The sequence below is a fragment of the Passer domesticus genome, chromosome 9 (assembly GCF_036417665.1).
Source record: "Passer domesticus isolate bPasDom1 chromosome 9, bPasDom1.hap1, whole genome shotgun sequence".
Lineage (NCBI taxonomy): Eukaryota > Metazoa > Chordata > Aves > Passeriformes > Passeridae > Passer > Passer domesticus.
Genome location: NC_087482.1, coordinates 38,109,393 through 38,136,948, shown reverse-complemented (window position 1 = coordinate 38,136,948; position 27,556 = coordinate 38,109,393). Strand labels below are relative to the sequence as shown.

General features: G+C 44.2%; 1 long non-coding RNA gene across 7 annotated transcripts in view; it reads right to left on the bottom strand.

The window, feature by feature from the left end:
• The window catches only part of LOC135308118 (uncharacterized), a 122,140-nt gene that overhangs the window by 24,834 nt on the left and 69,750 nt on the right, over positions 1–27,556 (bottom strand). The window contains exons 3-6 of one of the 7 annotated variants that reach the window (XR_010368643.1): positions 23,809–24,013; positions 21,805–21,875; positions 18,253–18,285; positions 16,455–16,633 (exon numbers count right to left, since the gene is read on the bottom strand). The exons of 4 other annotated variants lie outside the window; for them this stretch is intronic. This is a non-coding gene — a long non-coding RNA (uncharacterized LOC135308118). The remainder of the gene's footprint in view (positions 1–16,454; positions 16,634–18,252; positions 18,286–21,804; positions 21,876–23,808; positions 24,014–27,556) is intronic. 2 more of the 7 variants (XR_010368644.1, XR_010368642.1) reach the window with 2 other exon arrangements.

Genomic DNA, 27,556 nt, shown 5'->3' with positions numbered 1-27,556 from the left:
ACATAACCAGACATGTGGGTATCAACAGCAGCTGCAACTGGAATGCTCAAGGCGAAAAATCCTTTGTCTTGAATTTTAAAGAAGTCTGTCCCCCCCCCATATCCCCACTGAAACAAGTTTCACACTTTGCTACTGGAAACATACCCTGAAGACATTTACATCACAGGCTTTGTTATTATAAAGTTATAGCAAAAGACAAAAGGAACAAGGTTTTGTAACCAGAGGGCAAACATCACAACTGCTAATTTGTTAGGGGGTGACATTTCTGATAATGCCATTTTAGTCGAGCTCCATATTGTAACTTCATCATGGTATCATATCACAGCACTTAAAAGGAGAGATACACGTGAACAGATCTATTACCTAAAACAAACAGAGGTATTATTAGGAAACTTCTTAGGACTGAGTTGTATATTGACTTCTGGTCAGCATTTCCAGAGAACTTCATTATATTTATGTCATCAAAAACATAACTTATGGACCTCCTGAACGGGAACTCATAGCAGCAGGAGTAACAATTGTTTTTCCCCATTTTGTGATTTATCATCCATTCTATTACATGCTACACGGACTGTCATTTTTCTTTAAATGTGTTTGATAAAAGACTTCTTGTTCTACTGGGTCAGGTATTATTATTCACCAACATTATGTACTAACCAGCACGGACGTCAGCAGCAGCTGCAAAGCTGGGGCTGAATATCAGAGTAAGGCTGGGCTTTTCCCCACTATACATGGCCCCATAAACTGGGGAAGGGGTGAAAGGGGAGCACTCCCCACTGGCACCCTGTGCCAAGCAGGACACAGGCACCCAGAACCAGCAGGTTCTGGCAGCCAGAACCACAGCAGGAGGCTGTGAGACAGAGTGGGAATTTTCCAGAGTAGAAATCCATTCCTATTTTGGTGAAATGTATATCTTCAAATTAAGTCTTTAGCTTGCAAACATAGCTGTTTGGTCTGACTGCTTGTTCTCGCAAAAAGCCTATGCTCGAAGAAACTGCTTCAGCCAAAGGACAGAGATAAGGGAGGCTCCTTGAACTCAAACAGATGGAGAGACTGCTGCAGGAGACAGCAGGATGACCCAGGAGTTCTTCCTGGTAAAACACTAGTGGCAAATGTAACCAAAATCAGTATAATGAATATGCATGAACCTGTTGTGAAATTGCACGCATATGGATTAGAAAGGGAGATTAAAAAGGATCTGGAGCTCCCAGAGGTAGGCATGTCATTTAAGGCGAACGATCCCCACACGCATCCAGCGCTGTAATAAACATTGCGGCTTTACAACTTTCACAAAAGTTGTGGAGTTCGTTTTCTTCCACAAATCAGCCGCAGGGAGAGACAACAGCTCTGCCTTCCAGAGCACAGCCCGCGGGCAGCTGTGCCAGGGCTGCCTGTGCCCCCAGCACCGGGGCACTGGAACTGCTCCCTCTCTCGCCGCTCTCGCCCCCCAGCTCAGCCAGTTTCCAGGGATTTGGGAGCACAGGGTGGCAGCGGCACTGCCGGGAGCGAGGTGCGAGGCATGGGAAGTGTCCAGAGCCCAGCAGCCCTGGCAGAGCTGGGCCTCCTGCTCGCCCTGTGCAGTGACTGCTCCGGCCCGCAGCCCGGGGCCAGGGCCCTCAGCGGAGGCAGGAGCCCTCTGTACCGTTTGCCAGTACTTCAGATGGTCCCTTCTCTGCTCTTAATTACACAAGCTATTTTTACACTGTTCCACCCCCCCCACCCCACTTTCCTAATTGCCTGATCCTACTTTCCTGATCGTTTTGTGCTGAAGATGAATTTCAGGAGCTCAGGCCATTTCCAGACGTAATTAACACCACCACTCCCCTCATTAGGGAGTGGCCTACTTTCCCTCCAGCATTACCCTCCCCCCTAAACTTTTGGAAGGGCTTATTATCCCCCTGTAGCTCTCTGGCTAACATTAACTCCTTGTGCTTCATAGGGCTCTCTCTCCCTCTCCGCAGCTGGGAAATCCTGCCGGAGGATTGCTGGTTTCCTTCTCAAGTCCTTGCACTGGGAAGTTGCAGCTGCCACTCCTGGATGGAGAGCTGTGCTGCCTGTCCCTCTGCAGTGTCCCATTTTGCCACCATCAGCAGTCAGGATACGCTGTACACGCTGCCCAGATGCATAAGAGTGATCCCATCCCAGAGGGCTTGCAATCAATTCAAAGAAACGAGAAAAAATCTTGGAAATTCTGGGTTGCAAGGCACAAATACACGCAGCTTACAGCAAACCTGGCTTTACATTTGGGTTACAAACCATCCTCTAAGTACCCAAGTGCAATTCCTTCTCTGCACTCAAGCTGAACATCTCTTGACTTCAGTATGAGTTTTCCTCAAGAGGAGCTGATTTGGCACAGCAGACTGGATTGTTCCATGTTCCCCCTCCCTCAGTCCAGCACCCTGGTAGTGCCATGTCCTATGAACCCATCACTCGGGAAGCAAAACCAAAAGCTTGTTTGCAGAGCTAGCCCATCAAGAGCCCACATAGGAGGCTAAACTTAATTGTCTGTGGCTGTAGCAATATCAGATAAACCCTGCAGAGGTAAACAAGCAGACTTGAGGGATTAACATTTTCTTTGATATAAACTTTGTAGGATGCTCTGTTGTCAAAAAGTCCACAGAGATTACTTGTGCTGTAGTAGGTGGCACTTCATTTTCCAGAATCTATGACCCAGCAGAAATTACTGTCAACTCCCCGAGCAGCCGAGGGGTATCGATTCCCCCGTTACTACAGCAACCCATTAGTTATTCGATTGTGTCTCATATGCAGTGACTAATCTGCCTCAGCGAGGGCTCGGATTTTGACACTTTTTCATTCTAATCTTTAATTAGTTTATTTGATGCGGCCTGCACGTTTTATTTTTATACTAAGTAGTTATTGAAAACACAGTCAAACCGAGCAGAGATCAAAGGAGCAAAACCAGTCTGCTGTCAACTAAACTAGTTATGCAAAAAAGAAATAATAAGGAAAAAAGAGAGCATGCTATATTCAATGTGTAAGCCAGTTTCACTCGGCACTCCTGAAGCTGCACAGAAACCAACCCAGGACACTCCTCCATCCCCAGACACTTGAAACATAAGTGCCCCAGTATGTCACCTCCTTTGTATCCCCAATTCAGTGATTACACTAAAAGACTAGAAAGCATTCACCAGCAACTTTATCAACTTCCTTTGATACCTGGCTCTAGAGAGGAATAGACTTGGAGAGCTATCTTCCCAAAATAGCCAGAGACTGGGCACCCTTTAATGGCTTCTCCTCTCTTTGATGTCAAGTAGTGAGTGAGGGGTCTGCACAACAAACCAAACCTGGACAGAGGAGCAGCATGGTTGGCTAAGACCCACACCCATTCTCGCAAACCACTTTAACACATAAAACTGCAAGTTTTGGCCACAAACATAAACAATTTTAACTTTATATCACACTCATTAATAAACCACTCTTTCACCCGACAAAAAAAAAAAAACAAACAAAACACCACCCAGTAGTGGAAACAAAAAAATCTTCACATTAATTCAGCAAGTTATGCATATTCAAGAAAAAAAAACACAAAAAATGTAGACAATGCAGTACCAAAGCCAAAAAAAAAAAAATTATGTTTAACTGAAATGCCATAATATCAACATTTTACGTCTCCTTGGGGCACAAAACACCCACCATATTCCTGTGCACTTAAATGGACAAATATATAAAACCAGTGAAATTCCATAGGTTTTATCTCTGCTCCATTTCTACATATTAGGGTGTCCACAGGTCTCAGCTGCATGTTTGAGCTTACACAAGCAAGATGCACTTAGTAAAGGATTTGAATGAATCCCCTTAGTAAAGGGATGGAAAAAATTTATGCGGTAAGGAGAGGTTTTGCTTTACCTTAATTTGATATCAAACTATGGATTTTCTCCAACTTGATGAATCAAATGGACGAAAAGAATCCTTAAGAAGCAAGGCTTAGGATAAATATCCAGATATCTAACTGCAGGCATTTCCATTGCTTGGTACTGTCACCAGGCTAGAGGGCAGCAAAAGTTACAGTTCAAGGTATGGACTCTGTTTCACCAGTATTCCCTGTCCTCACCATTTAAACTTTACAACACTGAAGAGATAGGAAGTGAACATTTGGATCACTCACTCACTCACCAGCCCCAAGTCCCTCCATTTAGCACAATCTCCAGTGCTTCATTCAACTTCAAAAATCTCAGATTAAATGTGAACGGACTAAAATAGAAAAAATAGAATAGAATTCAGAATTGGTTTTGTCTGTGTGGTGCAGCGTGAGAGTGCACATACACACGTGCCAGCAGTTTTCCAAAACACACCCACTTTGGTCCATTAGGAAATTGATCCAGGGTGCTCAAGAGAGTGGCTTGAGTTAACCCAAGTAACCCATTTGTGTTATCATCCCTCTTGAACAATTCCCTGGATGTAATTCATGGAACTGCAGGCCAGTTATTAAATCACAACACTGCTCTCCAGAGAAACCTGACACAGACTGAGCCTGTAAGAGAGAGAGTCAAGTGGTCCACCTGTACACAGCCAAGCTGGGCATTCCCTATTACCTAAATTGAAACCTGTAGGAACACTGGATTTGGTAGTAAACTGTGCAGTATTTTATTAAGATACATTTCACTGAAGATGGACAGAAGCACTAACAAATCACAAAAGGGAGTTTCTAATCACTGCTGCTGAAGATGAAGTACAACATTAAGGTAAAGCAAGATGCATCTGCACCATTTTTTATCTGTTAAAAATAACACTTAGAAAAATCAAGGCCACTGCCAATTGGAAACTTACATTTCGTACAATTGGACATACAATTAGGGAATGTGATTGACCAGCTTATACTTTCTGACAAGGTATTTCATATCATCCATCCCTACTTTGCCATAGGTGAGTCTTTCATCTCAGCCTTTTTTCCATAAGACTAAAATTCTGCTTAGGAGTAAACCAGTGATTATTTGAGGCATAGAGGGAGGTCTTAAATCCCCTGTATGCCTCTAACTCCTGTGTCCTTGGCTGGCTTGGGGAGTAGATACTGGTGTTCTCTGAGATTTCCCTTCCAAGAGCTCCATTTCATCCCAGAGCAGCCCAGGAAAAGCAGTCCCCAAAGCCCTTTCCTATACTAAATGCCTTCTCAATTTCTTATAAAATCAGTGGGAGTTCAGCATGTCCCACAAACTCCTGTGGAGGTTGTAGATCCAATCCCAAACGCCCAGCCTTGTTAACACTGCAGCTGAACACAAGGCATGCCAGTGATCCCCTTGAAGTCTATTTTATTTAATTACCACTGTCAACTGTCTAAAAGGCTGTTTAGTTTAGAAAGAGCTTCAGGAAAGTGAGGTGAAGAAGAGTAGCCATGCTAGGAGAGGAAGCTTACAAATGATTGTGATGAATGAGAAAGCAGAAGAGACATTGCATCTAAGTAGCTGCTCCTGAGTCTTTATACACCATTACATATGCAGTTACACACAAATAAAGCACATTCATGCTCCTCTCTATATCATATTTCATTCTAGTTATGAATAATTCGATATGCCTGTAAACAGAGTCCAGATTCAACAGTATTAAGGAATTGCACAGATACAGTAATAATGAAACAAAACTCCTAAGCCAGAGAAAAACCAGCTGTGTGTAATTCATTATGTCACAAGACTGTCATGTTGCTCAACAGAAAAGCCTGCTTTTTGCCTGGCCAGGAATCACCCCAAACCTATAGCAAAATATAAATATATAATGTCCTGAAGCATAATTTGTTTTGCAAACATAACTTGACTTTAGGCATTTCCAAGAATAAAGGAATATGCAGATGTGTATCCACTGGTAGTGACATGACAAAGCTACTGTTCTGCCGGAGCAGAGCACCCCTCAAGCATGAGTTCTGGCAGCATCCCCATGTCCATGGGCCACATCCTCACACTGGTACTGATTAGTGTAATCCCTTTACTGCAGGGCAGCTCTGCAGAGGAGCCCCAGAGGAGCATGTGATTTAACAGCCTGTGTGCTAAGTGAGGGCAAGAACCAGCAGAGAGGAAAAGGAACAGGGCTGTAGCAGCCAGTTTATCACACTTGAACCAAGGACGTGCTCCTCTTATATAGTGCCCTTCCCAGCTGCCATGGCTTGGAGGCATTTTCTCTGCTCAGGGAGAGCTGTGCACATGGCACCTCCCCTGTGGTGGCTGGCTGTGATCCCATCACTGCTGTGTGGAGCATTAAGGTCAATACGCCTGTAACCATAAATACTCAAATACATTTTGCTAATGATCAACCGTCGTCACTGAGCAAAGACAAATGTGTTCACCACACACTCCAAGAGCACCACAGCGTTGCTTTTAGAGGAAAATACACTGAAGAACCTGGACTTCTTGTCCCTGGCAATAAGCCATGTCTTCATGGCCTAGTCACCTCTATAAATACAATGAAGTATGGTAAATACATCTGGGATTACATTAGACACTGAGCAATTTGAGAAGATTGGTCGACTGTGGAAATCTAAAATGGTCTCACTAAAGCAGCTTAAGTGCTACTAGCTAAGCAGGTTTGGAGCCCACATTTCAATGCACAATACCATGCTATATGGGAACTCACTTTGCAAAACTGTCCAGGCTCAATGTTCATTACTAGGCTGCTTGATGATTTACTGTGTCATAAACTGGAACTTCTCCTAGTGCCCTTTGTGTTGATGATGTCATTTGAAGATCACTTCTCTTTATGGTTGGTACATGCAGTAAAAAGATTTACAGTGTTCATATGTCTCCACCAATGGCTCTTGTGTACAACCTTTAAGATCCAAACCCTGTTAGAGGGTGGGATTCATCTCACCTAACCAACATCCTGAAGCCAGGCCAGCTTTGCTGTAAGGGTTGTTCTTCTATAGAAAATGAAAAAAGAAGAGGCACATTCAGATCATGCATCTTTCCACATAGCTCAACCATCTACTTGATGAATCCAAGCCAGGATAAAGTCACATACTTAAATGACAAAGCTGTAGATGTTCAGCAGGATAGGACAGGACAGACTAGAGAGACCTCCGCCCTGTAAGCAAAATAATTTAGAAGGAGAGGAGGTGTATTAAGATGATACATGTCCACCTTATCTGTATGTTTATAACTATGTTTATAAATATGTTTAAATCCAACTTGCATGATATATTAGTGAGATTCTTCCTTCAAGTTTCACTTACCCTGGAAAGACAGCAAAACAAGAATAAGTGAAAAGACCCGAACTCAAGGCATTTATAAAGCTAAATCACATCACAATTCTCAGGTTTCTGCAGATGCAAGCCCCATAACAAGCAGAGAAAAGCAGTGGAGCTGAATTTATCCCAGTGTTCTCCAACTCCACGGTTGCACCACTCCTGCCTGGCTGAGCTTTGGGGTAAAAGTGACCCAGGAAGGCTTTGCCCATTTTCACCAGTAACAGAGAGTTCATCACAGGCATGATGAAAACCAATCCACAACAGCCACTGATCTCAGCTTCAATTGCAGGGAATATTTACTCCTCCCATCTCATGAGAAGAACATGCAATTTGGGCACCACAGCAAGTGGAGATATCCACATTTCTGGGTGCTGGGGTACCACCTGTGGGACACCAGCAGGAACACCAGCCAGCAGCCCATCCCAAATCCAACCTCTGCACCCACAGCAAAAATTAAACCAATTGCACAACATCCCACCTCTTTAAGATCCTGTAGCAAAATTAGTAAAACATGCAGCTACTCTATGTCATTTTTATTGTATATAAAAAGAACCCATTACAATTATTTGTTACTTTTTGTTGCTGTCACAAATGCCTAAATAATCCTTCAGTGTTTAGAAACAAGCCACTAGGGACCAATGAGACACATTTATTGTAATTACATGATTCTTCTAATTAATTTTTGTCAGGAAATTTGAAAGTAAAAATCTCCAGCTAAATGGTCCTCCCCTCCTCGCTTCCCTCCAGCCAACAGACACGTTCCTGAGCCTTGTTTAAAAAGCTCGTTTTCTTTTTGCCTAGTTGAAATAAAGTGGAATTGTAATTGAGAGTGGGCAGAAAGGAGAGAACATTGTCATTAGACCACATTGTTTAAATCAACCCGTAACAAGCATTTCATTTCGTTTGGGTCATTAACTACATTTGAGTGAAAAATGTAGTTTGCCTGGCAAGCTGGTTGGTGGCCAAATGCCTCTAACAGGAGACTTGCCTGGGTGAAACTCAGAGACCACAGCACAGGCACACAAATTTTACAGGTGGGGAACTTAACCACATAGGAAACATGTTTCAAACCAGCATTTAAAAAGTAGACACTTGTCAAAGAGATACACAAAATTTGATATTTGCTGATCTATGAGGTTGTACAGCCTGAGGCAGTATTCTCATAATTTATTCTATTCTCTCCTGTAACACAGATCACTGAATGTCATAGAGAAATTCAGATGAGATAGCCTGCAATTAGGGATTATTATATCAGCTGCTGGACTCACAGCCACTTGTGACATACCATACCCAGGTGATTTTACTAAAACAGTTTACCAGATCCATGGATAAGCCTCAAACAAATCCATTTGAATAGTCAACCTTCCTTTTCTAAGCCACACCAGGACTTGGCAATACTTCACTTACTTTCTCTCTTTCCTTTTCTCACACAGCCCACCAGGGAACTGACCTGCCACATGCTCAGCAGCAGTGTCATTTGCCCCACCTCTTTGGTGGTCCACAGCTGTGTCCCTGACAGAATTCCTGCTCCCATACCCAGAGCCTTGCAGCAGACACACCACAACTTCAGCCTGAGTCTCAGCCTCTTCCCCATGGCCAAGTCCTCCCTGGATGAGTTGTAACTCTTCTATCAGGACTCTACCCATGGACATTTTCTACCAAGCCTCTGGTACAGCTTTTAAATTATAACATTGATTACCCACAAGACCTGAAGTTCCTCCTTTAAATTCCTGGTGCTGACATTCTTAAGACATTTGACTGATTGACCCATTCATTTTCTTCTTGTGACAATTATCCCTCAACCTCTCCCAGTTCTTACTCATGCCAGTGGTTTGATGCACCACTATCCTTGCCAATCCTATTTTCAATCCTTCTCAGCAGCAGCAAATCTCTCCCCACTGTGTTTCCTGCACATGTGGCTCCACTGGGACAACACACAACATGGGGACAGAGTCTAACAGTGTCTAATATTGTATTTGGTCCCTGCTACTCCCAATCTCATCTCTTTCTGCATGTCATACTAACTGCAGAGATGCTTATTTGAAACAACCCCAAGTTATTCTCTCCAATCCTCCTATTTATGGAAAAGCACTGATTAACCAGAAGTATTTTTATTTAAACCAAAAACCAATTTATACTATATAAGAAAAAAAAAGGTCAGGTAGATACTCCATTTATCACTATTACAAAGGGCTGTAACACAGTGATGAAAAGAAAGAGAAATTAATTACAAGTCAGAGGCTGCAATAACTCTCTCTGTAATTGTGACGAAAAATTTAAATTAACATTTCTGTCACCAGGAGAAGTTTGATTAATTTTACAATAGTGGAGATGCTATCACCTTAATATTGGTGGGTAAGGAAATTTTACTATTTGCAATTTAGATGTAGATCATTTCTTTAAGACTCAAAAAGTGCCTGCGAGGCACCTTCACACTTTATTAACAGCTCAATCAGTGCCATGCTAGAAATAATTAGCCAAGAGACCATGTAGTAAATACATCTAGACTAGGAAACCTGCAGAATAAGAAGCACATTATGAAATCCAGACCCCTACAAGAGGAACAGCCTCTATCCAGCTCTCCAAAGCAATCACCACTACCCAGCTGCCTGCTATGGCACTCTGCCTTCAGGGAAACAACACAAATACCAGGGTTTCTGACAGATTTGTTTTGTTTTGTGCTTTTAAGCCTCTGCTTGGCTACAAAGCCCGAGGGCAGAGGGGATGGACCCAAGCAGTGGTCACTGCCCATGCCCTGGGTGCCATATGAGGGGCTGGCTTCCCTCTGGGGCTGGTGGGTGCAGGAGATGGGAGGGAGAAGAGCTGCTGGGGAAAGCTGCTGCTGACAGATGGTGAGTGAAATGCTGTGGGAAAGAAACTGAGGCAAGCAGGGATTCCCATGGTGTAGGACCAAGGGCTCTGCAGCAGCCAGGCAGGCCTCCTGCTCCCAGCCCACGGACACAGGCTTTACCTTCTTGAGGTCTGTTCTGTTCTCCTCAGCTTTCAGTCCTCACAAGATCCTGACCAGAGTTGGGGTCTCAGATGGGGCTTGGACATGCACAACCACCTGGAACATCAGCAGGCTTTGATATTAAACACCCCACAGACAGACTCTGGCCAGCCCCTGCTTTCTCTGCAACTTGAGGGTTTCCTGCCCCTTCAGAGAGTACAGAGCTCCACGCAGGACAGGACAGGACCCAGGCAACCTCTCCACTCTTGCTGGGAGAAGAGGCACCCTTTGATCTCAGCCTTGCAGCTTCAGGCTGTGCAGAGAGCAGCATCAAAGCAGGGAAGGGCAGCACTGCCTTGGGATCCCCTCTGGGACCACTCATGTCAACAGCCCAAACATCCCTGTCTGCACTGTGCCTGTAAGGGGGAAATTCATGTGTTTCTGTCCCCTGAAGACCTTCCCCAGCTGCAGCACACACAGGAGCAGGGGAGGTGACCCAGAGGGAGCACAGGAGCCCCAGAACCAGGCTCTGTGGGTGACACCAGTCCCCAGCCTTTTCCACCAGGGCAACCCATGCAAAAGCCCAAGGATATAATACAAGTAAGGATCAGACCAAAACCCTGGGAAGCTTTCCCAGTTTTTCTCTGCACTATTTAGCAAGGGCCAATAATTTCTTCCTTTCATAAACACTGTGAATGACAAAAATCTGAGAAATAAAATGAGCCTAATGAAAATGTTCTGGTTCTAAGGCAATCAATGGCATTTGGCTTACAGAGAAAGGGAAACACAGCTCCCATCTGTACTCTGCTCCCTGTAGCCAACCAGGCTGACTGTTTCCAGCATGGATCAATGAACCATTCGTTAGGGGAAGCAAACCCAGATGAACAGCACTCATCTCCCTCCTTCAAGATCAAACTGACCTGCATGGGAAGTTTCAAGAATGCTCTCAAAACTGAGTTTTGAGTTTAGGGAAAGTTGGAGCACTTGAAGTTTCTCTTCACATAATGGTGTCTGATAAACCACAGTACGTACTGCACCCAGATGCTGAGCAGAGAGAAGCTAAGATTGTGCTCGTGGGGGTTGGATCACCTCCTCTGCAGCACAGGGGCAGCACTGCACCATGGGTGCAGGGGCTGCTGAAAGTACTGGGGTGAGTAGGGCAGAAGGAGCTTTCTAATGCTGTCAGCTTGTAAGCAATATTAAACAGTTTATACAATTTTTTCACTGAACATCTTCAGAAAGAGTGAAGTTTAATGGGGAGGGGTAGGAAGGAGGAAAAAAAAATAAAAGTAAGGATGGAAGGCAGCAGTGGGGTAATACAACCAAAGCAGTGAATTCACCATTCAAAGAACTTTAGAAAATAGGACTTCACCCTAAAAAGTTGAAGATCATTACAAGGAATGCTATGAATAAATATTTACTCCAGTAGTGAAGACATCCCCAAAAACAGGCAGGAGCTGGCACTGCCACAGTCTGCTACAGAGAGCTCTGGGGCTCCAAAGCATTTGTGCTGGAGAGAGAGAGAGAGAGAGGCAACTGCTCTGTCAAGTGCCAGGCCCTTTCCTGAGACCCATCAGCAGAGCCTCTGACAAATGGTACCTGCAGGATGGCTGTCAGAGGCTGTCACTGGGCAGGTACCAGCAGCCAGTGTAATTCACCATGACAGTAACAGGCATGGGGCAGCACAAGGTCCCCAAACCACACTCATTTAAGTAACTACAAAGCCAAGGGAAGCACAGGCTGGCCAAGGAGGTGAACTGCAGCAGGCACATAACAAATGTTTATTGCACATGGCTAAGGTAAGGCCACGTTCCTTCCTCCTCTTGAACTGACACAAAATTTAATGGGAGAGCTTTATAAGGACAGGCTATGGAAAGAGGCACTAAAGGCTGTTTCCAATGACATTTAGAAGTAGGCAACAATAAAAAGAGGAAATTATAAAATGCAGCTACCACACTGTCTGCAAAACTTAAAGGTGGAATTTCTGCGTGTTCTGAGCATTGTTGCAAGCCAGGGAGGAAACAGCTGCCCTCTGAAAAACAGCTGGAAAAGCAAGGCGTGAGTGTAAGAGGACAGAGTGAGTGTAAGAGGACAATTCCACTGGAGCAGTGTTTACTGCAGTCTGAGCTGCTGATGTCAATAGAACTGGATCATCACAAAAGACCAGCACTGGGAACAAAAACACAGCACAGTCCTACCAACTCCAGCCACCAAAAGCATTTACCCAATGATGGGGTCAGTATCATCAGGCAACTAAAACCAGTTTTCCTCAATTTTTTTCCATAGCTTTGTGGCTGAGCTGTGTTTTGGGACAAGGCACTGCCAATGACCTCCAAGGGGAAGGATTTTCTGGCTGGTCAGTGATAATCCTGTTGCCAAGACAATTTAGTAGGGCCTTTCCTTTACACAAAAACCTGCAAACACTTTCCTTTGGTAGTACAGAGCAGAAGGGGGCAGGCCCTGGAGACAGCATCCCCTCCCCACCTCTGCTCCTGTAGGTGCCTTTTGCCAGTAGCTGGCACTGCAGAGTGTAACAGAAACATGAACTAACAGTCCTCCAGTAAGTATTTGACAGATTAAACATTGCCTTGAGCTTTATTTCTTCAGCAGAGTTATGGAAAACTAACTTCCGATGGAATTAGCATTTAGTGGTAGTTTTCAGTGACTGCCTGAGGCTCTGCTTTGGAGCACATCTGCATCTGGCAGGGATCCCTCTGACCCATCAGATCTGCTTCCTGCTCTCATGGCAAAAGCAGGAGCTGAGATCTGGTGCTCCAGCTGCCCCGCAGGGACAACCATCATGAGAACAGAGCAGAGTTTGTGTGATACAGAGGCTGCCTTAATGTTCTGGAATTAAACATTATAGCACAATTGGAGTTTGTCCCAGAGGTCTGATGGAGTCATCCCCAAGGAGAGAGGCTAAGAGGGGGCACGATGCTGTACGTCTACCCACATGGCAATTGAAAGAAGAAAAAAGCAGGAGAAATCATATGATTCTTTATTTGAGAGCTAAAGACACATTTAGAACTTATGAATCACCCAAAAGAGCTACACAACTGTGTGACCTGGCAAGATAGTTTCTTGGAAAACCTCCTATCTCTGGACAAACAGATGTCATAAAGTACCCAGCTTCTCTGCTACATCTTTTCTTCATCCTCATCTCCATCAAGAAGTAGTTTCTCAGCTCAGGCAGCAGCCACAGAGAATCAATTGAACCTGCTTATTGAGAAAATACTTTCAAACAACTGATTCCTTATCATAAAGGATGCACTTGGGAACTACACACCATCTGTGAATTAGAGCCAAAAGCTCTCTAAAACTTTGTGTCTTTGAATGGTAAAGCCTTTAAGAGGGAAGGAAAAAAAAAAAAGAAAAAAGAAGGAAATCCTGGTCCAATAACATTGCTTGCAGCAGTTTACCTTTGACTACTGAGGGGGAAAAAAAAGAAAATCATTAAATGTATCTCTCACAGAATCCATTTTACAAGCTAATGTCACTTTGCTTTGCTTTCAATCAGAGATTAAGGTTAATCTCCAGAACTACTGGCGCACATGCAGACACAGTGAAAAAATGCAAATAATTCCACCAAGGAGGCACAGAGAAGAAAGCTCTTTCTTCACCAGAAATCTATTATACTACATTAAAATGCACCATCTGATTTACAGTCCCTGTTGGGTACTGAAGTACAGCTGGGAACAGGCAGAAGCTCTGAATACAGCACCAAGAATGCAAACTACAAATGAGTGCACGTGTAGCTGTGTCCAGTGGGGGGCAGGGGGCAAATGTGGGCACATGCTTTAAGTGCTTGTGGATTGCTGACCTAAACACACCTCATTTCTGCCCATTGTGAGAGCTCTGCAATGAGCCTGAATGAATGCAGAAGGGTCTATTTATGAAGATACAGCCCTCATGGTGCCCAGTAGCACAAACAAGCAGTGACCACTTCCCCAGCCCTTCATGGAACACTTTGATTCCCTAGGGATGAACAGGAAACCCCAGCAAGAGAATAAACATTGCACACACACAATATCACAAGATTGCTGTGTGCTGGACACAGCTCCCCTGCACTGAAGGCAGCTGTCTGACCCCATAACAGCAGAAACTTGGCAGCCACCAGGATTGCATCAGTGCGTTTCTCCTGAAAGAGACTGGTAGCTTTATTCCAGGACTGGAGTCCACAGCACCATCCTTTACAAAAGCTATCCAAGGTGCAAAGTACTGCTGGGAAAAAAAAAAATGGTACATTTAAAGTTTTAATTATTCCAATTACAAAATTGTCTATAAGTCATGTAACACAGACTTTCAAATACAAGATGTATTGGTCCTAAAAATGAATGGACATGAAAGGGATGTGTAACAGCTCAGATACACATGATGAAGAACACACTAAGGGACAAGCCACTTCCATTCCTTAGTGCCAAGCTTTTCTGTCCTGCCCCTCAACAGATTTTCAGAGACCATCCTCAGAAACATTCCCCAGCTGGTCTGGCTTCAGCTGTGCCCTAAATGATCCCATAACTGGAGTCTGATGCTGCTGCTTATACCATTCCAAAGCTTTTTTCCCCCCTTATTCTCTTTCTCCTCAATTTTGTTTGCTTGGTTTTGTCTGTGCTTAACCAGAGCATGACTTTACTGGCCTCAGCCGACCTGGCATTTCACTGACATGTTGGTCTATTTACCATTATATTGCTGACAGAACCATACTTGCCTTTTAACTTGAATTTGCCCCTTGCAGACCCATTAACAGCCACAGGGAAGCTGGGAAATAATTGGTTTTTTACTGTGGAGTAATTCCCTATATCCCAAATTTTCTTTAAAGCTGGCCATACCACTGCAGCACATCCACCTGAGTAGAAGCACACACAGAGTGGAGCAAACCCCATTTGGGACTGCATGAAAAAGACAATCTAGAAATGTGTCAGCAAGGAAAGCCTGAGGACACTATTTTGTAAAATGTGTCTGAAAGCTGTGGAAGGTCTGTCTTGTAGTCAAGACCTCATCATTAAAATTCAATCAAGAAAGGCAGTATAACCTTCTAAGTTAAAACACTAAATAAAAGGAGATCAAGATAAATAGCAGATATCATCTGAGCCAGTCATAAGAACGGATGTGCATCAATCTCCAAAAAAGTCACTCAAGATTGATAACACCAAAAGACAACATCTTGATAATCAGCTTTACGGTGATGGATTGAGGGAAAGTTTAATGAGTCAACTGCCAGACTGGAATTTCATTAGAGACTTTACCAGAGCTAGAAAAACCTGTAAAAACATAAGAAAAATCTGCCTTGTAAAATACAATAGTGAATACATTTCTGTCCGCACAGTGAATTATCACATACATTTGCGTCAGGAACAGTTTGACTGGAATCTACTGCAGAAAATCCACTGCCTACTACTCTGTAATTTAGCAGTTGTGAGAGCTGATCTAACATAATGTAATTGTATTTTAATGTCTTCCATGAGACAAAGACTCATTAGTCATCCCCTAAAGAGAAGCACAAGCTGAAGTCACATGTCATTATACCAAGTTGTCGGGTGTGTGGTGCTCACCACTCTCTTCACACTAAACTTCAAGTCAGGCTCTGCTGGCAAATGCAATCTGATGGAAGGACCCTTAAGGATGTGAAGCTGGATTTTAGCTTCAAACTAAAATAAAACGTGTTTCATCTTCCACATGAACAGGTATCATGGTTTAACACCAGCCAAGAGCTCAGCCCCACACAAATGCGCCCTCTCTCCTCCTTAGTGGGACAGGTAGAGAATTAGAAGGGTGAAAGAAAATTCTTGTGTAGAAATAAAGACAGTTTAATGGGTCAAACAAAAGCTTCACAAGAACAAAGCAAAACAAGGCATTCATTATCCACTTCCCATGGTCAGGCAGGTGTTCATCCATTCCCAGGAAAGCAGGGCAGAAATGTGAAATGGTGATTAGGGAGGACAAACACCATTGCTCTGAATCTCACACCCCTTACTTTCTCTTCCCCCAGTTCTACATGCTGAGCATGATGCCATGTGGGCTGGGACATCCCTTGGGATCAGTTGGGATCAGCTGCTCCAGCTGTGTCCCCTCCCAGCTCCCTGTACATCCCCAGCCTTCTCGCTGGTGGGGTGGGGAGAGGAGGAGCAAAGGCCTTGAGTCTGTGTGAGCACTGCCCAGAAAACACCCCCAAATTACCAACACTCTTCCAACCCAACTCCTTACTAGCTACTAGGAGGAATACTGACTAATCCAACCCAATTCAGCACAGTAGGGCTGGTAAAAAACGTGCCATGTTTCTTGGGTCAAATCCTCATTTTACTTAAAGCAGCTTACCCTGGATGCAGTTGATCTCTAGATGACTTCACAGCCAAGGGCTGTGCTGACATTGCATCAGTAGAGAAGCACCCATGTTTGTCAAAACCACACTCTCCTCTTGACAGAATACACTGGTTTCACTCCTCCTCTGGAGGCTTTGCTCCTCCATTTGTTAATCCACGTGGCCATTTGCTTATCTGTGGGGTATAAATCCAAATACATATCACACATGCTGTTTCAGGAGCTACAAGGCCAACATGGAGCTCTAAAACCTCGGAGAGTGCTGCAACATAACAAAAGGGTCCCAATTTGACTGTTTAAAGTAAAACTCTAAGTTTTTAAACTTTTAGTTTGAGAAAAGATAGTTTTTTCCCTGTTGTTGATCCAAATGCCATAAGCAATGTGAATGCTAATATCACAGACACACAGTGATTATCAAACTCTCTAGGTGCTGCATTAAATATGTTGCCAACAGCATGTTTCTCACTGGAAGGCAACTCACTTCATAAGATTTTCTTCTTTTATGGCTGAAAGATTTTTCCTTATTACATTAAAAGTGTATAATAATGATCCAGCAATGTGAGCACCATGAACAAGAGCATAACCCTGTACACAAGCTATCTGTGCAAATTAATGACATAGGCAAAAACACCAGGAGAAAAGTTCAACTATCAAAATAGCTATATAGCCCCTGAGAATACCTAGCAGTGATAAAATAGCTTATTATCCCTTTTGTAGGATAGCTATTTGTGAAAAATTTACATTTTTCATGCCCTAGAAATGAATTATTAATAACAACAAGCACATCCTTGCCAACCAAGTCCTGCCTGTGTAATCCATGTGGAGACAGAACACCACAAGGTGCTGCAGCCTGGTGTAACACTGACTGCGAGAGGGCAGAGCTTGGAGCTGAAGCCACGCCTGTGCTTCACCAGAACAGACATCCCAGATGTTTCAGTTTTAACCCAAGCTCCTTCCCCAGTGAGTGCTGGGCTGAAGGCAGACAGGAGCAGCTCAAGAGGCAGGGAGAGACCAAACCCAGCCTGGCCAGGCAGATAACGTGGCATGGGCACCCTGGTAGGTGGCTGGCTCCTCATTCCTAGAACAGAGAGATCTCGCTGCCACAAAATTCAGCCCCTTCCTCTGATGCCTTAAATTTTTAGTTTTTATATTTTTCAGATGCTGTACTGCACTGGTTTATAACTTTGAACTCCATACAGTGTTAGCAAGCTCTCTTCACATTTTGGTCAGACAAACCAATCTTTCTGGGCCTGAGACCAAAGGACACCCTCTGCCTCAGGCCCTGAAAAGGATAAAAAAAAGTTAATTGGGAGGGATTAAACTGGAGGAGTATGACTTCCTTCCCTGATATGCAAATAGACCAAATTTATATGTGAAAAACTCATGACCATTGTCCATCTTGGGTGCAGCCTCTGCTTTGCACTGCCCGAGGTGTATCTATTGAAGGCTTTTAATAAATACATACTTTTTTCTCTTAACTCTGTCTGGCCTCTGTCCTAGGCAGCCTCTCCAGGAATCACCTCCAGGGACATTGGCCACACCATGGTGCCCAGTTTGCAAGGAGGACCAGGTCCTTCTCCCAGACTTGTATAGTCAGAACTAAATGCAAGCAAACCTGTGCAGCTTTCTCCAGAAACCAGAGCAGTGGCCATTTCTGCAGTTTCCATTTTAAAAACATAATATTCTGGCATGAAGAGAGATCTCTGTGTCCCTTTGCAGGGTTCCCACTGCCACCAGATCTGCCCAAAGGGTGAGTCCCAGGAAAAGCCTGTGAGAGCATCACTGTGACACTCACCAGCAAGAACAGGACATGAAATCTTCTCTTAAACTGTGAAAAAATGAACATATTTAACAGATGTTGAAGCTAATCCCTCTCTGGAAACCAAACTGGCAGACGTTTGGGTCTTCCTAAGTGGATAATTGATCACAAGGCTATGCCACTGATGTTACAGCAAGGAAACAAAGAGGGAACTGGGATTTAAGGATCTCAAATAAGCCTGTCAAAAACATGTAATAATACTGTCAGATCAATTTGCTGTCAAATACAGGTATGATGTGATAAAACCACTGAGTTTTTAGTATATTGTATTATTGAAGCAGTAATTTAAGAACACCTTCTAGGTAATAAATTACAATAAATCAAAATTTAGAACTTGAAAGCATGTACCAGAAGACACAGGGTGTATGATGTGAGAAAGACAAGTAAATTTAAACGAAATTCCCAAGCTGGAATAAAGCAAATCCAATTGCTTTAGAAAGATAATGATCAAAACCTATTTTTGTATTAAATCAATAAATCTTTCAAAGTTATAAAGAAAAACCTGCTAAATGCTTCTGCCCTTCACCCTCCTGTGTGTCTTAGTGCAGCATAAGCAAAGGTGATAAAGGAGTTCAAGAGAATGTCCTCAGAAAACACAGTGGTCAGTCATAAATACTGCACAAACACAATGAGTGGCTTTAACAAAGAAGTTTTACATAAGAAAAGTCCTATTTCTCTGACCAACATCACTTCACCAACAAGAAAAATATTGTAGGGAAAAAACTTGGCTTTCATTTTAAAGAGGACGGCGGAGGGGGGGGGAATGTTCATGAAACGAATGTTAATGTCTTCAAATTTTCCCAAAAGTGAGTGTATCTACAGCTCACAGTCCATAATTCACCCGTTTCTGTTCTCTAGCACAACAAAAGGGCAAGAAGAAAAATCTGAAGTCACAGGTTGGACCAGATGGGGAAAATGCCATGGGGATGAGCACAAAAACACATGGCAAAAAGACATGGTGCTTAAACAGCTTGAACAGGATGCTACCAACCAGCAGGACAATATCACATCTGATGCTGCCTTAGGGCCTGTCACAGTTTAACCCCAACCAGTCACTCCTCAGCCTCCTCACAGGTGGGGTGAGGAGCAGAAGAGGCCTTGGCTCAGTGTAGGGTCTGCCCAGCAGTAACAAAACCATCCCTGAGTTACCAGCGCTGCTCCCAGCACTGATCCAAAGCACAAACCCATAGCAGCTACTGTGGAGAAGATTCACTCCACTCCAGGCCAAGCCAGCTCAGTGAAAATGAAAGGAAAACAGTGATCAATTATTGGATTGGCAGCCAGGAGAGGTCAGGGAAGAAAACAAATAAAATGATATCTAGATCAGTGAAGAAAAAAAAAAAAGTTCTGGCAGCCTTCAGCAAAGACCTTACAGCAAGAGATGTTTCCTACAACCTTTTGAGCACATATTATACCCTGTGCTCATAAGTTATGAGGGTATTGCTCATACATTTTCCAAGTCAATCCATTTTGAAATTGGAGTAAATTTTAAATTTCAGAAGAAAAAAAAGAAGTTGCATGCATGTATCCTCTCCGATTTCTTATCGCATTTAGTATCACACGGCATCTCTGCAACAGCCATTGGAGTTATGTAGGGAAAAAGCATAAAGGAGAGTATTTAATGTATTTTTAATGCCTTTCAACACACTTCAGCACCTGGATTCCAGGATCCAGCAGGATATGGCCAGACAGCACTCTCCTCTGAAAAGGGATCATTTATTGCTTTACTCAAGGGAACATTCTTCCAGCACAGCAGGAGCACATGAGCTGCAGCCTGGCAGCTAATGCTCCACTGCCCAGGGATCAGAATCAGCAAAATGTTTCCTCTTTTATATTTTACATAGGCTTTCTTACAGAGAATATTGTATTTCTCTGCCTTTGATGAACCTCTTTTCCCAGCAATCATTTGCCTCAGGTTTTCCCTTTAGAATTTGGGTCATGAGAAGCTTTGCTGACTTAACTTTCTGGTGCAGTATATTTCCCTCTAAGAAGCAGAGCCCAAGAGCCAGGTCAGTATTACAGCAGAGCTCCTCTTTTTGCTCCGAGCTGGAACTGTTCCACAAAGATGTGTGGATACCCAATTTCTGTCAGGGCTTGCACTTAAAATGCACTGTCAGTTCTCATTTCTCACATTACCCTCTCAAATGGGCAGAAAAGGACAACTAACCTGGCAATCAGCTTCCAAAAAGAGAAGGTCAGGCTAGACTATCTCACGTGAGGAGCTGTTGGCTGCCATGAGGAGCCCATAATAGCTGCAGCCAGCAGAGCAGCACGTTTCATCAGCTCGCTGGAGGAGCTCACACCTGGGCAGGCCATCCCAGGGGATGCAGCATGGAAAGCACATCAGTGAAGTCATCCTCCATCAGATCCAGCCCCAGTGCGGTTCTGCTTTGCTGACTTAAGTGATGCACAGAATCTCATGCAAACTCTTCACCCAGGAGAAGGATTCCAGCTGTTTTTTCCTAAAACCATGGAGCAGAACCATGCAGAGATCCCTGCCTGGCAGGCATTGAGGCCACCTGTCCTTGAACCTGCTCACGGGACACTCCCAGGGAAGGGCACACAATGGCACTGAACAGCACCAGGCAGAAACCACACCAGAGTACAGGGACACTCAAGCCATGTAAAACTCCACCTCATGTGCATGAAAGACACAGACATGACAGTCTTCCCCTGGCTTGGAGCACCCCTTCCAATGAATGAGACACCCCTGTATCAGACACTGAGCTTCAGCAAAGCCCCTAAGAAATGCTGGTGCTCAGCAATTTGGCAAGAGCAAGGACTAAATTGGAAATAAGCCCTTCCCTGTTCCTGGCTGGAAAGCACAATACAAAAACAATGTCTGCTTTGCCCAGGTGCTGACCACAGGGCTGGTCAGTGCCCCATGCAGCACCACACAGCACTTGGTGCAAGCTGAAGTAAGCTGAGCATTGTCACAAATTTCAGCACACATTCAAAGCTGGCACCTGTATTCCTTTCCCCACCCAGAAATTGAATTGATACTGAACCAATTCCTTCTGCTGCTGCAACAAAATAAAGGTGAAAAGCCAGGAGCAATGGAAACCATGGTGCTTTCACTGATTGTGGTGTTTCCAGTTAAGTGGGTTTTGCCTGTGGCCATTGTCCCTGAAGCAGGTGCCAAGCAGGGGAAGCGCTGCACTGCTCCAGCCAATAACTTTTAGGAAATAGAAATCTGCACCTGTTTAATAGATGTTTCCAATTTCTTACATCACCATCAGTCGCTGTTTGTCACTTGGCAGGTTTTCTGTAGCTTCTTAGGTCCAAGCTGATTTCAAACCCAATTGGTAATGTCAATGTGACTTCAAGATTTAATGATTCATTATTTTTCAGGCATGAGAGCAAGAGAATGTGTACAATTTTTTGCCTGCACAGGGTTAGTGATTTCCTTCTGGTTTATTCATTTATGTATCATTTAAAACAAGGGCTGATAAGAAGAAAAAAAAAAACCTCAGTGACACATACCAAAAAGGACTTCTTTAGTTTAAAAAAATACTGTAAACGTTTTACCTTTTATAACCTGCAGACAATTACAAGGGCAGCAATTTTCCATGCAAAACACCTGAAGATTCCTGGAGAGCCTGGAATATTAGGCTAGTGAAAACTCACCACTCTACACTTAGATAAAATTCACATGCACGCATATGCATTTGACGTATGCTAGAAAGTTTTGAGATTTGTTCCTTCTCCTGCTTATAATAAAGAGCCAGGAAAAACCAAGCCACCCAACACCACCAAGACACACCTTCTGATATAACCAGTGAGCACTGGGTGAGTTCTGGAATGATCTCTCCAATCAGGCTCTTCCACAGCTTGTTCTAGACCTGCACACCTCACTGCATTTTGACTAGTATTTGCGGCTTACCCAGAATTGCCAGAGCCTGGAGAGGGAATGAAGGTTGGAAGAATTCACCCAAGGTTTCCCTTTTTGCCCTAACTTTGCTGTTATGTGTGAGTAAAGGAGATGTTATGCACATAAAAAGAAGAATTAGAGGATGGCAGCAACTCTGGAAAGGTGATGAATTTGGTTGTCACCACTCAGTCAATGCTGTCCTCTAAGTAGCCGAGGCCCCTCATGTTTCTCCAGGGCCAAGAAATCAACAGAAGTTGCAAAGGGAAAAGTCAGAGGTCTTCAGGTGGGCATTCGGTGGATGTGGGGTCACAGCCAGCACTACCCCCCTGTGCCACTCACATGTGACTTCCTGCCTCCTGCAAAAGGAGAGCAGATGTTGTGCTGGGTGGATCCCATGCAGAGGGCACAGGTCATGCCAGAGAAATGTTCTTCTGAAGGGTTTATTTTCCAAACAGCTGCTAATATTGGCTCCTTCATGATCAATGCCTTTGGGGTCCTGGCAGCAAAAATACAGCCACCACTAAGATGTCTGCAGTTTCCCCCTCAATATTTCAACCTCTGCATGTCTCAGGAGCTGGGAAAGATTTTTTTTCCTGCCACAGGAATCAAGGCTGGGACCTGAATGCACCAGGAGGAAAGTCAGTTATACACTGCATTGGGGTATACAGAAAGGGAAGAAGGAAAATATTTCAACCAAACCTTCCTAATTAGAAGGGAATGTTCTGGTTTCAGTGCAGGTAGGGATGGACTTGGAGTTTATACTGCTGTTTCATTCAGTCATTCCTTGCTTGTGGGAATTGAGAGAACAGCCAGTGTCCAGCCCCAGGGGCACCCACCTGGTGCAAGAAGCTGCCCCTGTTAGTGGGGCTGAGAGCAGCAGTGGCTCTGGGGGAAGGAACCCCTTCACAGAGACATTAACATGCTGAATACTCCTCAGCTAAATGGCCTCATTCAGCCCAGAATGAAGAAGCAGTTTCACAGAATTTAATGACTGATTAATATTCATTTAATAATTCTTGCCTAAAACTGCAGCAAATGATTTTAAATTATGCCATTTGGGAGACAGCAGACTCAATTCAGCAGGATCACTGGGCTCAGACTGTTCAAGTCACTCCCTGGATTATTTGGCTCTTCCTTCCCTTGCCAGTGACTGTCATGTGTCTACCTTGCCTTTCTTTTTCTGCTTATTTCTGCCTTTTTCTTTGTTTTCCTTGTTTTCTTTTTTTTTTCCCCCATGATTCTTTTAAAATCCATGCAGCTCTAACAGGACACACAGAGTAATGGCTACCAGAGTGAGGCAAGGAGCCCCACTGTTCTCACAAACCTTTGGAGACAGCAGGCTGCTGCAGACCAGGAGGACAGGCCATGCTTGATGTGCTGCCAGCAGACTCCAAAGGGAGCAGTAAGAGGAGCATGCAGGCTAGAAAGCAGATCTGAGCTAGCAAGCAGAGCAGCTTGGATCTGGTCCTGCTCTGTGGAAAGACTGGGAAGTTAAAGGTGCTTTTTAAAAAATGCACAACCAGAACAAAGTTAAAGTCTGATGGATCCCTGGCACCCACCACTCAGCAGTCATAGCACCAAAACCTGCACCCACCAGCCCACAGGAGAATCCAGGGAAGAACAGTCAAGGGAGAAAAACAACAAAATCCACATTACATTACCTTGTCCTTGGGAGCTGGGTCAGTGCATTGTGCAAGGCAGGATAGTCAGGCTCTTCACAACAAGCCCATAAAGCAGCAACCTCCAGCATCATCTCCAGCATCTAAAGCTCCCACCAAGCACCGGCCCCATGGCAGCTCCAGCACAGGCACATGGAAGCAGTGTCCAAGGAGCATCTCTGGAGGGAGAGGATCCACAGCACTACAACTGGAGCCAAGGCACAGCAACATGAATTTTTGTAGTTGGAGCTGTCCCAAACCCAACCTTACCCTCCCATCCAAACAAAGCCCCTTCAAGAGCCCAGGCACTGAGCAGCCTGTGCTGTTCCAAGTGGAGGAAGACCATCAAAATACAAAAGCAGTGGAGCCCCTCAAACCCCAGAGAACTTAATTCCCTCTCCTATGCTATCCACAATGCCCTCCAGTGCAGGTTACTCAGCTTTTCCTTGCTGTACTATGCCCTAGCAGTGTGTGCCCTTTTTTCCAGAGCCAATCTCCCTCACCATTCCCAGAGCCTGGCACTTGCCTTGGTGGCACCTTCACCTGCAACTTCTTTAACGTTCCTGCATCTAGACAACTACAATTCTTCCCTTTTCAGTTTTTATTGATTTTTGAGGCACTCATTTCTGAGATGTATGGTATCATTGGATTATACTGTTTAGCAATTTATTTGTGTCTCTTTATGTTCTGGATTGATTCTTTTTTCTGCCGAGTCTCAAAAAAGATGCTGCCACTGTTGTTACTTGGCTATCACAACAGCTCACATAGCCCTGGATTATTAGGCATTGCTGCTCCAAGAAATTTTGTGCTGAGGTAATTTGGAGATTAAATCAAGTTTTATCACTGAATGAGGTTAGTGGATATTAATGGGAAGGCAGGAGTTTGGACTGAATCATTAATGTGGATAAATGGAGAACGCTTGTTTAATACTTTCTACAGCAAGTGCTAATAATGCCTTGAAATGGTGGGGAAATATTGCAAGTTGTATTTAAACACAGAGAAGGAGGCCTAATTTGACCTGTTCTGGTACATTAGCTGTGAACATACACTGGGACCCTCTGTTAGCCTCAGCCTCTCTCTGTGCTGCTCTGCTCTATCTCAGTGTTCACATCCTCACTTTGAGCAACCTTTCTGAACAAAAGAAATACAGTTGGGGCTAGGATAATATGTGTTTGAGGGAAATTACTGCAAACAAGCATTTCCAGGAACCTGAAATTTAAAATTATTTTTTTTAAACAAAGAAAATTAACTTACAAAGAAATAACAGTAAGAGCCACGTGTGACTCCCAGACCCTGCTCATCAGTGAAATACAAAAAGCTTCCCACACAGGCTCATGTGTACACTGATTAAGTTGTTCAGAAGTGCTCAGAAATACTGTGACCTTTGTAAGGTGAGCATGAAGCAGCTGTCTGGGACATATGGCCTGACCTGTGAGTCAAACATCCAGCACTTTCAGAAGTCTCTCTGTGAATGAATGCATGGAAAGACTGGACTTAGATAGACAAAGCCAGAGCACACCTCTGCAGGTATTTTAACAGACCAGAGCAATGCAGAACACAGAGCATTAACACATTTTATGAGCAGGAAGAAATTCAGTGGCAGTGGAATGATTTGCACTGCAGCTCTGGTGCTGTCAGAGTTTGCTAAAGGAGTCCTGCAACAACAGGCACTTTCACCACCAAGCAATCACCAGGGCAATTATTCCCTGGTAATTCACACTAAGCAAGCAAAGTGAAGGTACATTATCAGAAGCAGACGCATAGGTCTGAGGTCACCCACTGTGGTAAGGAACATGCAGTCTTTATACACAGAAGACAGGCTGCAAGATGAGGGGATTATAGAGGAACACTGAAGTGTTCTTATGCTTGTAAAAGTAACATGGTATTCTCTGTTTTCCAAGCAAAAGCAACTGCTCAAAGCTTGCATTGACTCCCTGTAACAGTAAGAATGAAGCTCAGCAGTACTCACTAGCTGAAGAGACAGACCACAGCCAGTTATAAAACAGCATCTGCTAGGCTGCTCTCCCACATATAAAAAGCAAGAGCTGGAAAAAGCAAACTAGGAGAAAAGACTCCAAGAAAAAGGAGGCTCTGCAGGGGGAGAGTTAAAAAAGGACTAGCAAGTCAAAGAGGTGCTGTTTGAATAGGGATGACCCATGCTGTTAGAAGAGCTTAGGTCCCCTTTTAAAAAACTAAATGAAATGAATAATACTCTGAATAGGGCTCCTCCTGACCCACCACGAGCTGAAGACAGAGCTGTTTGTCACTATAAAATGTTTGCCATAGGTGAGTGGGGTGTGATCTGCCCTTCCCCAAACACAGCTGATAAATAAGCAGCTGATAATTAGATAATAAAATGCCTCTCAGCATCACAGACCGTGTGATTCCTTGTTGTCAAACTGGCCACTGAATTGCTGGTCAGTGCAGGTCCCTTGGGACTGTCCCAAGTGCTCCACTTTCTTCATGTCCTCAGCACTGCCTTTACTAAGCTGTGTTTCCAAGAAGCTGCAATGACACAAGTGTTTTAGGGTTTCTAAAATTCTCCAGTGCCTGCAATGTCTTGGCAGGACACAGGAAGCCTCAGACACCTCCTGAGCACAGCTGGTGCTCTGTTCCTGCAGGCAAGGCAGGTGGATGCTGCACTCCATTTCCAAGGCACAATTTTTCCAACCAATCTTCCGAGTGCACCAGCACTGCTTTGCAATATTTAGCATTCATTAGCCTAAGTGGGCATCAGTAAAGCAGTTAGCGTGAAGCTTGTGGAAGTTTGGAGGATGCTCTTAAGGAAAGGCAGTTTGTCACAACTGCAACTCAGGAGAGTTTTCATCTACTGAGAAAAGACATGGGTCAGCAGGCTTTCAGAGATACATAAGCTGATGCTGGCTTTTGATTTTTCCTTCAGGAATTCAACTATACATTATGTAGCCCCTACATGTTGAATTATATTCCTTTGCAGGCTTCTCTGGCTGCAGGTTTGATTTTGACTAGAGCTCTGCCTGGCCTGTGCAAATTGAACACACTTGAGAGCACTCAAGAGTATAGAGCAGGGAGCTAAAACTGTGAGGCACCAGGGGGGCATCCTTTCCCAGACAAGGAAGGGAACAAGCACAGAGCTCAGAGCAAGCCTGGCCTGCTCCATGCTCCCAGATGGGGTAGAAAACAATGAGGCTGTTCCAGGGAGACAAACAGGGAAGGAATACGTGCAAGCTACTTAATGTACATTGTGGCTGTTCAATCAGCTTTGGTTGGACAGCTGCAGTGGGACTGGCAAGGGATGTGATGGAAGTCCCTGACTCCCTGCAGGGAATTAGTGATCCCAGATGTGCTGAGGACTGTGCAGTGAAGGCTCCTGGCTGTGAGCACCCCACAGCTGCAGCCACCCAGAGCCTGCTAGGAGAGCTGCTTCCCCTGCAAATCCTTCAATGATTAGAAAATTCAAATTGAGTTTCTCCAAAACTTTTTCAGGAGTAAGGGGTTTAACCCAGTTGCAACTCACAGAACAAGCCATGCAGCTGAAAATTTACCACTTCATTGGCTTTTCCAAGTAATAAGCTTCTGATATCATCATATTTTGTTGAATGCATTTCACAGAGTGGATTTTGAAATGCAAAGTAAAGCCCTGCTGCCAGTGTGCCATCACCAGCCTTGTCTAAGCTGACCCGAGTAATTCCCTCTCTAATTCTGATGGAGCAGAGCACTGCAGCCATTTGAGAGGAAAGCAGCTGTTTCAGGAAGGAATGACTAAGTCAAA